This window comes from Pteropus medius, unplaced genomic scaffold (assembly GCF_902729225.1).
Source record: "Pteropus medius unplaced genomic scaffold, Ma_sr-lr_union100, whole genome shotgun sequence".
In the NCBI taxonomy this organism is placed as follows: Eukaryota; Metazoa; Chordata; class Mammalia; order Chiroptera; family Pteropodidae; genus Pteropus; species Pteropus medius.
Genome location: NW_024346062.1, coordinates 3,529,422 through 3,539,544, shown reverse-complemented (window position 1 = coordinate 3,539,544; position 10,123 = coordinate 3,529,422). Strand labels below are relative to the sequence as shown.

Sequence of the window (10,123 nt, the reverse complement as noted above, 5' to 3'; positions counted from 1 at the left end):
AGTCACCCTCTCTGAACCTTAGCACCTATATTTCTGTAAAATGAAATCAGTAATAATCCCAGCTTTTCAGAGCTGTGGAGAACAAAAAGATATATATTTTCAAATTTATTGGATTGATACATAGAGCCAATGGAATAATACAAATTTAATATGATCATGTAATCTGTGTTTTCTAACATGGAAAGATGGCCAGGTATAAAACAATATGTTAAAGTATGACCTCATTTATGGTCCTGTGGAAAAAATAGTAAAAGGTTATAACTAAAAATTAATAATACCTATCCCTAGGTAAGAGAATTATGAATGACTTTTCTTTTTTATACTATTTTTGGTATTTCAAATTTAAGGAAAAATAATGTATTATCAATGTGTTACAAATAAAGAATGCTATCTCTAATTTAAAAATTAACATTGATGTCTGTGATTTTAAATAGGAGCAAATTGTTTATGATTTTAACATTACTGAATGTTATCTGGATATAAATTATATCCTGTTGTTCTGTAAAGGGAATAACAATGGAGGTAAAGAGGTCAAAATGTGATGGCTGGTTAAAGGACAATTATGGGACATTCCAAATGTGCAATTTCCTACCTTCTGCAACCCAGAGTTGGCCATGGAGAATGTTCCTGGATGATTCAGTCTTTCTCAAATTAAGGGGCTGATAGGGTAAATATGTAAGCATAGATTATAGAAGGATATAAAGAGATATTCTTATTCTATATGTAAAAGACATATTATGGAAAATAATAACAGGAAGAAAGAGGACATCATGAAAATTGTCCAGTCTCATTGTAATTACATGTTGTTGGAATACTAAATGTGGAATCAAACAGGCCACAGTTGAGTAGTGTTGCTACATTCTTTATGTGATGCTTGACCGCTTTGTATTATGATCCTTTTAATTATTTATACTGTTTGGTTTGTATGATAAAGAGGAGTTAAAGCTTATTGCCATATAGACTTGTCTGTGATATTAGCTCCTAATACAAACACCACAACCTGTTTGTAATAGTCAAATATCCAGTCTGGTCAGTGGGGAAATGCTGGGATTTTGCTGTGCTGTTTTGTCATGATGGCTTTATATTGATGGTCTATAGGGTGATGTAACAGCCAATGTTTGAAGTACAGCCCTTGAAAAGACCAGTGAAGAATTGCAATGCCTTCTTAGGTCCTTATGAATTTTAGCTGGAGGTTAATGGTTTGTGTGATGCTTGGCCTAGACATTCCAATCTGAAGTTGCCTATGGCTCCAGCCAGGCAGACAGGGGTATGGGCTGTTATATGGCACTAGAGGACATCTGCCTGGAATAAGAACACCAACCCAGATGACATGCAAACATTCCACATGTGAGCTGTACCCTTGTCACATCACTGTATGCTTTCAGTAAATGCCTCTGCTAAGGAGAATGTGAGTTATCTAGTTTCTTCGGCTTTCCAAAATCTAACTAAAACAATCTGGATTGGCATATCCAAAAGGTGATATCCAGTCAGCGGTTGGGTGTATAAGTCCAGAACTCATGGAAGAGGTCAGGCTGAAAATATATATAGTGGAGTTGTATTCTGTTCTTACTTATATTCACTCCGCTATATGTGCTTGGCAAAAAAACAAAAACATATTTTTCTTATAACGTGGCCCTTAAATGCAAGCCAACAACTTCATCTGGTATTCAACTCAAGAAACAACCTTCTGTTCCAATAGCAGAGGAAAACTGGCTGTGTAGGATTTCTTGACTGATAGTATATATATTCAAAATCATGTATACAGTATTTAAGAGGAGATTTTTTCAAAGGTAATTTTAACCCTATTTTTGCCATTCACACTGACTTTAGATCCTAACCCCCTCAGAAAAAGTCAACCTCCTGTACTTGGGTTTTATTGATATACAGGTGATAGTTGCAGCTATGATCACAAAAGACACTATTCAACGAGAGTACATAGAGTGAAAAAAAGAAGATATCTGAGGGTGGTATCTTAGAGAACATTAATATTTTAAAAGGGGATTAAGAAGTACAAACTTCCAGTTATAAATCACAGGACTATAATGTACAGTATAGAGAATATAGTCAACAATATTATAATAACTTTGTATGGTTACAAATGGTTACAAGACTTACTGTGGTGATCACTTCATAAGGTATATAAATGTTGAATCACTATGTCGTACACCTGAAATTAACATACCATTGTCAAGTATAATTTTAAAAATAAAGTAAAAAAGGAGGCAAAAATACGTAGGTAGAAAGGCCCACAAGGATTCTAAGAGAATTAGAAGGAGGACAGGAAAGAATAGTACAATAAAAAAAAAAACAAGAAGAGAGTTTCCAGAGAGTGGTTAACAGTACCAAAAAATAAAGCAAAGAAATCAAGGAAGATAAATACTGAGAAGTGACTTAGATTCAGAAATTAAGAAGACATCGGTGACTTAGCAAAAGCAGTTTTGATAGTATGGTGGAGGTCTAAGTCAGAGTCTAATGGATTACAAAGTGGATGGGCCTTTGAAATAACAAAAACAACAAAAAAGGGAAATGGCAAGGAAATAGAGACTTCAAGGTTTTCTGTAAAGAGAAGATAGAAGATAGGGTGAAGGTAGCAGAGAATCAGAGTCAAGGGAGGGTACTTTGGTATTTCATTTTTTAAGTGAGTGTGACTCCAGCCTATAAACTAAGCACAAGAACTAAAAGGAAAGAGGAGATAATTGAGGCAGCACAATCCCTGAGGAGAAAAATAGTGTTGAGTCCAAAGTACGAATTTGCGTGAATTGGAAGGAAGGCAAAGGAGAAAGAAGTAGTGATAAGAGTAGAAACAAATGCCTTTGTATTGGGGAAGGAAGTGCTATGGAGGAGTTTAGGAAAATTCATTTCTGATCATTTCTACTTTCTCAGTGAAATGGAAAGTTAGCAGAGCCATTTTCCGAAAGTGAGAGAGGGGCTTTTAAAAAAGCGAAAGTTTGTAACAGTCTGTGACAGTCTTCAAAGGAAATGAGAGAAGCTGAGGAAGAGTACATAGGATTTGAGAATATAGTTAAGAGTGGATTCCCATATTTATGGAGATACTAATTCCTATATTTTGTGTAATTTTTTTTCTCAGTACCACTCACCCTGCTTGGATGAAGAAGTATAAAATATAGGTGTGAATGAGTCCAAAATTCCAGGCTTGCAGGGTGCTGAAGAGCATTGAAATGGTAGGGTAAATTAAGGTTGCTGGTAGAAGAGGGATAGAAGTGAGAATTGTGGGGTCTGGACTGAATGGTAAGGAAATAATTTTAAGAGGACTAATAGATTCGGAAAAAGGAGAGGGATCAAAAAACTAAAGATTATCACAGTGTCAGTAAGAGCAGGCTCATAGAAATAGGGAAAGACTGGCAGAATACAAGGGTATATTTGAAGAGGAGGGGATTCCAAGTGTATCAGTTAGTTCCAGGTGAGGACAAGGCCCAAAAAGTCAATCCAAAGTGAGCTGCTGAAGTAGAGTGGAAGCGAAGCCATAACATAAACCACACAGGCATGAGACTATATTAGCCAATGGATCATTCATGAAAGTGTTGAAATTTCTGCAGGAATTGGGTGGGAGAGGAAGATGGTGAGCTTGGCACAAAAACCTAGACAAATGTGGAAAATTAAGAAAAAGATGATGAGGAGGAAGGTAAGAAGGAAATGATACAGAGGGATTGATATAGAACCAAATCAAGAGAAATTTTTTTTCATAGGGGAGTAAAATGGTCTGGTATTGGCACCTTGGAACTAAGAGAATGCTAGCAATACTTCTAAGCTATGAGGGAAAAAGCCAGGCTAAAGTAAATTGGGAACCTCAAGGAAACTTGTGTTTCAAATAGGTGGGTGTGTAAGTCAATGTTCTCCAGTAAAACAGAGTCATTGGGATATATATAGATACGTAGAAAAAGTTTTATTATGAGAGATTGGCTCACATGATTATGGTACTGAGAAGTCTCATAATCTACTATCTGCAAGCTGGAGGCTCTGGGAGCCAGTGATAATAGTACCAGTCCAAATCCAAAGCCTGAGAACTAGGGAATCCACTGGTGTAAGTCTCAGTCCAAGTCTAGAGGCCCAAGAACAGTGGGTTGATGGCCAAGAAGATAGATGTCCCAGCTCAAGCAGAGAGCAAATTTGCTCTTCCTCTAACTTGTTATTCTATTTGGGCCCTCAATGGATTAAATGGTGCCCACCACACTGATGAGGGTGATCTTCAGTGTGGTGCCCACCACACTGATGAGGGTGATCTATGGATTCAAATGCTAATCTCATCTGGAAACAGATTTACCCAGAAATAACGTTTTATCAGCTATTTGGATATCTCTTGGCCAAATAAAGTTGATCATAAAATTAACCATCACAGTGGGTCAATATTATACTGGCGGTCTCTGGAAAACAGAAACTGCTAAGCCTATTAACATTCCTCCATTCTTTTCACAAACTTATCTGATGTATGCCAGGTATCCTGCTGGGTGCTGGAAATACAGTGAACAAGCACTGTCCCTGCTTTAACAGAGTTTAGAGTCTTTAGTCAGCAAGACCCCAGACAAATAAGCAGAAAAAAACATTTCAGCCTGATCATTTTATGAGGCTGTGTAGATCTGGTCGTTGGAGAAATAGTAAAGGCTAAATCAACCAAAACTTCCCCAAGAAAAAAATATATGTATACAATCTGGCAGACTTTGATACTGATAATCTTGATAAGCCTTCACTGTCTTTGAAAAAGTCACTGATAGAGCTGTTTACTAAAGAGCAAACACTAGTTTACTGTATCATTAGGAGTTATTTACATTACAACAAGGCATAGAATCGATTGATATGGAAATCAGTTAAGAATGCTTTAACAGCAAAACAACTGCAGAACTGCATGTTATTCTAAAACATAACACCTAAGAAACACATGAAAGTTAAATTTAAATGTTATATGCATGAAAGATGGAAATTTCCTAGATGCTTTAAGAAACACTTATAGATTGCTATTCTGAGTATCAAATGATAAGAGCAGTGAAAAGAACTACAAATGAATTATAGGTAGATAATATGTGACTTACACATAAGTTCCATGTAAGATCATTATTCCTTTGACACTTGACAAGCTTTACTCAAAAATAGTATTTTCAGTTATAATTGGTAAATTTCAGAGAGAAATAATCGACCATCTTAGATCCACTTTGAAAGTTTTCTTACATAGTCAAATCAACAAATACAATCAATATGTTGATAATTTTCTATTAAAAAATAATATCGTGAAGATAAAATGTAAACTACAATGTCAAGGTATAGGAGATAAAGCTTTCCATAAATAAATGTAATAAAATGATAAACTATATAATTGAAAACAAAAAAAGTCAAAATCTTTAAAAGTAGTTTGTAACATGCTGTGGAAGAAGGAAAAAATAAAAAGAAAGAAGAAAACATGAAGCAACAAAAACTTTCACAATCTAGCCATATTCCTAGAATACAAAAATCTTCAAGCCTCAAATCCTGAAGCCAACAGTCCCCTTTAGTCTTCTCAGCACATCCTCACAAACCTGGGGCTTGAGCATAAATAAGCTTTTAGGGCCGAGTAAAGTCTTTGGGAGACTTGCCACCCTGGTTTCGCTGTGGATAAGGATCAGTGAACAAATACCATGCTGAAACACAAGCTGTTCATCCTTTAGAAAGAGGGATTTGGCTTAGGATGGGTTTAGGGATTTCGATCCTGTGTTTGCTTCCCCAGCCTTCATGTGATTTTGCCAGAGGCCCTCTACCTTCCTGTTGCACTGCAAATTTTTCATTGGTATCACTTGTCTTATAGAACATATGCATTCCAGAAAATGTTCTTTCACATTTCATAATATTAATGTTCTTCTGCCTTATATTACATAAAATTAGGGATATCATCCCACAGAAAACATACTTGGACAAGGTATAAAAAATGAGAGCCACTTGGTTATTCAACAATTATTTACTGAGTAAGCAAAAAGCACTTTGGGCAAAGCAGTATAAAGATGAAGTTCTTGGTCACAAATAATAGAAACTGACTGGCTAATTTTAGCAGGAAAGAAATTTATTGGCAGAATATCAAATAGCTCATAGAATCAACAGGAAGACTAAAGAACCAAGCTAAAAAAAACAGGCAGGAACCAAGGGCAATCAGACAGTAGGAACCACAACAAGGTCACATCCAAGTTTGGTTAGGATACTACTGCTGACTCACCCACAGGTAAAGATACTGATAGACTGACACCATACTGGACCCACTGGTTGCCAGGAACCTATTTTAACAATCCCTATCCATTTAAATGATTCGCTTCAGATTCAAATTCCCAATTCTGATTAGCCACAATTAGGTTTTATGTTCATGCCCTCGTTGCTGGGGCTGGGAAGAGGGAATATCTGGCTACTCTGGATTTAAGATGGAATTAGGGCTCGAGTACTCACCGAGACTCATGCGATGGGGAATTTCCTTTAAATAGGAAGAGAGTTTAGGTGCTCAGTGGTCAAAGAAATTATAAATGCCCACTTCAGTCTACAACTTTAACCAATCAGCATATATTCTTTTCCTCATATTTCCCCAAAAAGATGCTATGGTCATCACTTCTGCAACTTGTCAACATGCCGTATTCTCTTAAGGTAGGTCGGCATGATATACCAGATAATATTCTCATTATTTCCCCTTTCCCTCAGAAATTAATTTGTTCTCCACAGCAACAGTTGCTGCTGATCCCAATTTTGAGATACTATTAAGGTACATCTATATAAGCATCAATATTGGTGGGAAGGTATTACAATGAGGTCATGTTTCTAGCAGTGAAAAGATCAGTTAAAAAAAAAACCAAAAATTTTTTTCAAGATTATAGAGACTATAATAATGATCCATAGTGTAAAGGAAAGCCTAAATTACACAATTAGAAAAAGTACAAAAAGGTACTTATGCTAGCACTGTGTTAGAATTACAAAGACACTACAACCATGCTACCCTGAATGTGCCCGATCTTGTCTGATCTCGGAAGCTAAGCAGGGTTGGGCCTGGTTAGTACTTGAATGAGAGACTACCTAGGAATACCGAGTGCTGTAGGTGTGTGTGTGTAAATAGATAGATAGATAGATAGATAGATAGATAGATAGATAGATAGATAGATAGATAGATAATTGCGAAGACAAATAAGATAGAGCCCTTGCTCTCCAGGAGCTTAGAGTATAGCAGGGTGACAGACATTTGAATAGACCATTGGAATGTAGCATGAGAGTATTGTAAGGGAAATATATGCAGGTTTGATAGAAGCATGTAGGAAGGACCCTACTACAGATGTAATGGGCAGGGTGGTGGGGTGGTAGGGAAGACTCACTGAAGGATGTGAGGACATAACAATCTGAGCTGCCTTCCGAAGGATGAGTAGGAGTTAGCTTCTGTCTTGCAAGCCTATTTTATAATCAAGAGCAATAAATCACTGAAGACGGCAAGACGGCAATTATGCTGCATTTTTATTGAGAACAGTTTCAATAGTGTCCTTTATTCACCTATCATAACACTTAACGCGCTGTATTGTAATTACTTGTGTTCTTGTCCATCTATCCACCAAACTTTACGCTCTGAAGTAACAGGACCATGCCAGTCATGGTCACAGTGGTATTATCACCATCTAGCACAGTGCTTGGCTCAGGGTGATAAATAAATGTTTGCTAAGGGAAAAAATCAACATCAAAACATTTTACACATGGACATAGAAATAATTGCTGGAGAAACAATCTTAACAATTCGTTAAAATACTGCTAAACTTCAGAGGCAGCTTGTATATAGCTTAGTTTTAGCTGGTACTTGTGATAGTAAAGTCATAAAACTAGGGTTATATCTTTGATCTGCTATGAAAGATCCAGAGACTCAACTACTGCTTACTGAATAGAAATGCAAAAGAGATTAAGAGTAGTGGTGTTCACATATTTTTTACATAAAAAAGAAGGATTAACTTCCAAACTCTTCACTTTCTCATTAAGTTAAATCACAAGAACTTTTTTTCAGAACTTTTTTAAAAAGAAAAAAAAAAAGCCCAGATGAAAGGGAAGTACTACATACTGTAACACTCTAGGAAGAAGAATAAATTGAAAGGGAATCTAATAGCCCTGTTTTTAGCTAGAGAGGCAGTAAACTTTGCTTGCGGGTTAGTGCTTTATGATACATGGAAACTCACTGTGGTCACATAGAAAACATCCCACTCTATGAAAAACACTGGCATTTGCAATAAATTAAATCCTAAATAGAGATAATGATTTGTCTTCAAACATTAGGTTGCATCAGAATTACCTGAAAAATTGTTAAAACAGATTTCTGGGCTCCACCCCAAGAGATGCTAATTCAGTAAATCTGGATTGAGGCCAAGAATCTCTAACTATCTTTCAAGTATGTTGATGCTGCCTTTTGGGGGCTATACATTGAGAACAACTGAACTATAGCAATCCCTTGCATTTTATATAGCTTTAGTGATTTCACTTATTATATCCTTCCACTCTTCATTCAAGTTCAAGAATCTCTCTTCATCTTAGAAAATTCATTTTCTTTTACAAACTTTTATTTTGGGAATCTCTTAGAAATGCTAAAATACCAATAGTCATGGACCATTGTAATAAACATACATTTTTTATAGCATTCCCTTAACAATAAGATGAGAAGGCGGAAGTTCAGAAATATTTGGGTATGATTATATTATGGTTCTCCAGAGAAACAGAACCAATAAGATTGATTGAATGATTGATTGATTGATTTACTTATTTATTGGAACAGATTTATCATGAGGAATTGGCTCACAGATTATGGAGGCTGAGAGGTCCTACTATCTGTCATCTGCAAGATGGAGATCCAGGAAAAGTGGTGATATAATTCCAGTCCAAACTCAGAGGCCTGAGAATCAGGGAAACTAATGGTATAAATCCTATGCAAGGACAGGAGACCTACGTCTCAGCTCAGCAGGAAGGAAGACAGTAAAAGGCGTGAATTGCTCCTTCCTCTGTTTTTTTTTTTATTGCATTTACTCCTCCTTCCTCTGCTTTTTTTATTGCATTTAGCCCTCAACTGATTGGTGGATGCCCACCCACACTGGAGAGGGTAGTTTACTTTATTGTGGGGACTGTTTCAGATGCTAATCTCATCTGGAAATACTCTCACAGACACAACCAGAAATAATGTTTAACCATAGAGAAAAAAACAGATTATCTCCGTTTTAAAAGGAATAAAATGCAGAGTGGCAGGAAACAATACAAATATTGTACAGAAATCAATATGATAATAATTGTACAGGCCTGAGATGAAATAACTTGTTACCAAAAGTTTTATACTCAGCCAAAAATTATTTACAAGTTAAGGCAACACTCTACTCCCACCCGATGAAAGGCAGTTCTCATAATCACTGCTATAAAGGGAGGAATCACCCTTGCCTATGGCCCAGCCTCACGGTATATCGTACCACCCCCAGACCAAGTTTGCCTCTTCACTGGATAGCGAGACAAGGGGACCCCACCTACCTACTGACTTTTTTGCCCAGTGCTGTTGCTGGCATTCACCTTGAGCCTCTTTGTACAACAAAGGGAAATCCACAGTAACCAAAGTTGAATAGAGAGCTAAGCCCAGAGTGGTAAGGAAAAATACCACGGGCTACTCTAAGGAATTTGCCAATGAAAGGAACCTAGAGCCTCGTGATTAATGGCAATGTAGGAGACAAGGAGAAAGCTTAAACCCATGGAATGGAGAGTCAGAACTGGGGCCTTTACAAGCCAAGATCTTAGAAGGGCTGCAGTGAGAGGATGAGAGAGAAGAATTTCTGCTGGAAAAAAGAACCCTTAAAAAAAACTAAAAACTGTCTCTCACAGGCCTTATCATAGGGTAAGGGAGAAAAAAAATGTGTCTGGTGAATTCATAAGCACAAACCTGCCCACACATGGGTTAGGTATTCACATTAATTAGTGTGGTCTAGGAAAGTTCATGCCAAATGCTTCTGGTTCAACAATGCCACAGGGCATCTGGCGGAAGCAAAGGCAAATCCTCACTAGAAAAATTCACCTTCAGTTCATGTTTTGCCATACTCAATTCTTCCACAAAAAATATAAATGTGCTCGTGCACGTGCACGTGCACATGTGTGTGTTTTATTGATGTAA

General features: G+C 36.9%; 1 pseudogene; it reads left to right on the top strand.

Annotated features, from left to right (window-relative positions):
• Window positions 1-6,938: 6,938 nt before the first annotated feature.
• Window positions 6,939-7,057, top strand: LOC120612654 (uncharacterized; annotated as a pseudogene).
• Window positions 7,058-10,123: the final 3,066 nt, after the last annotated feature.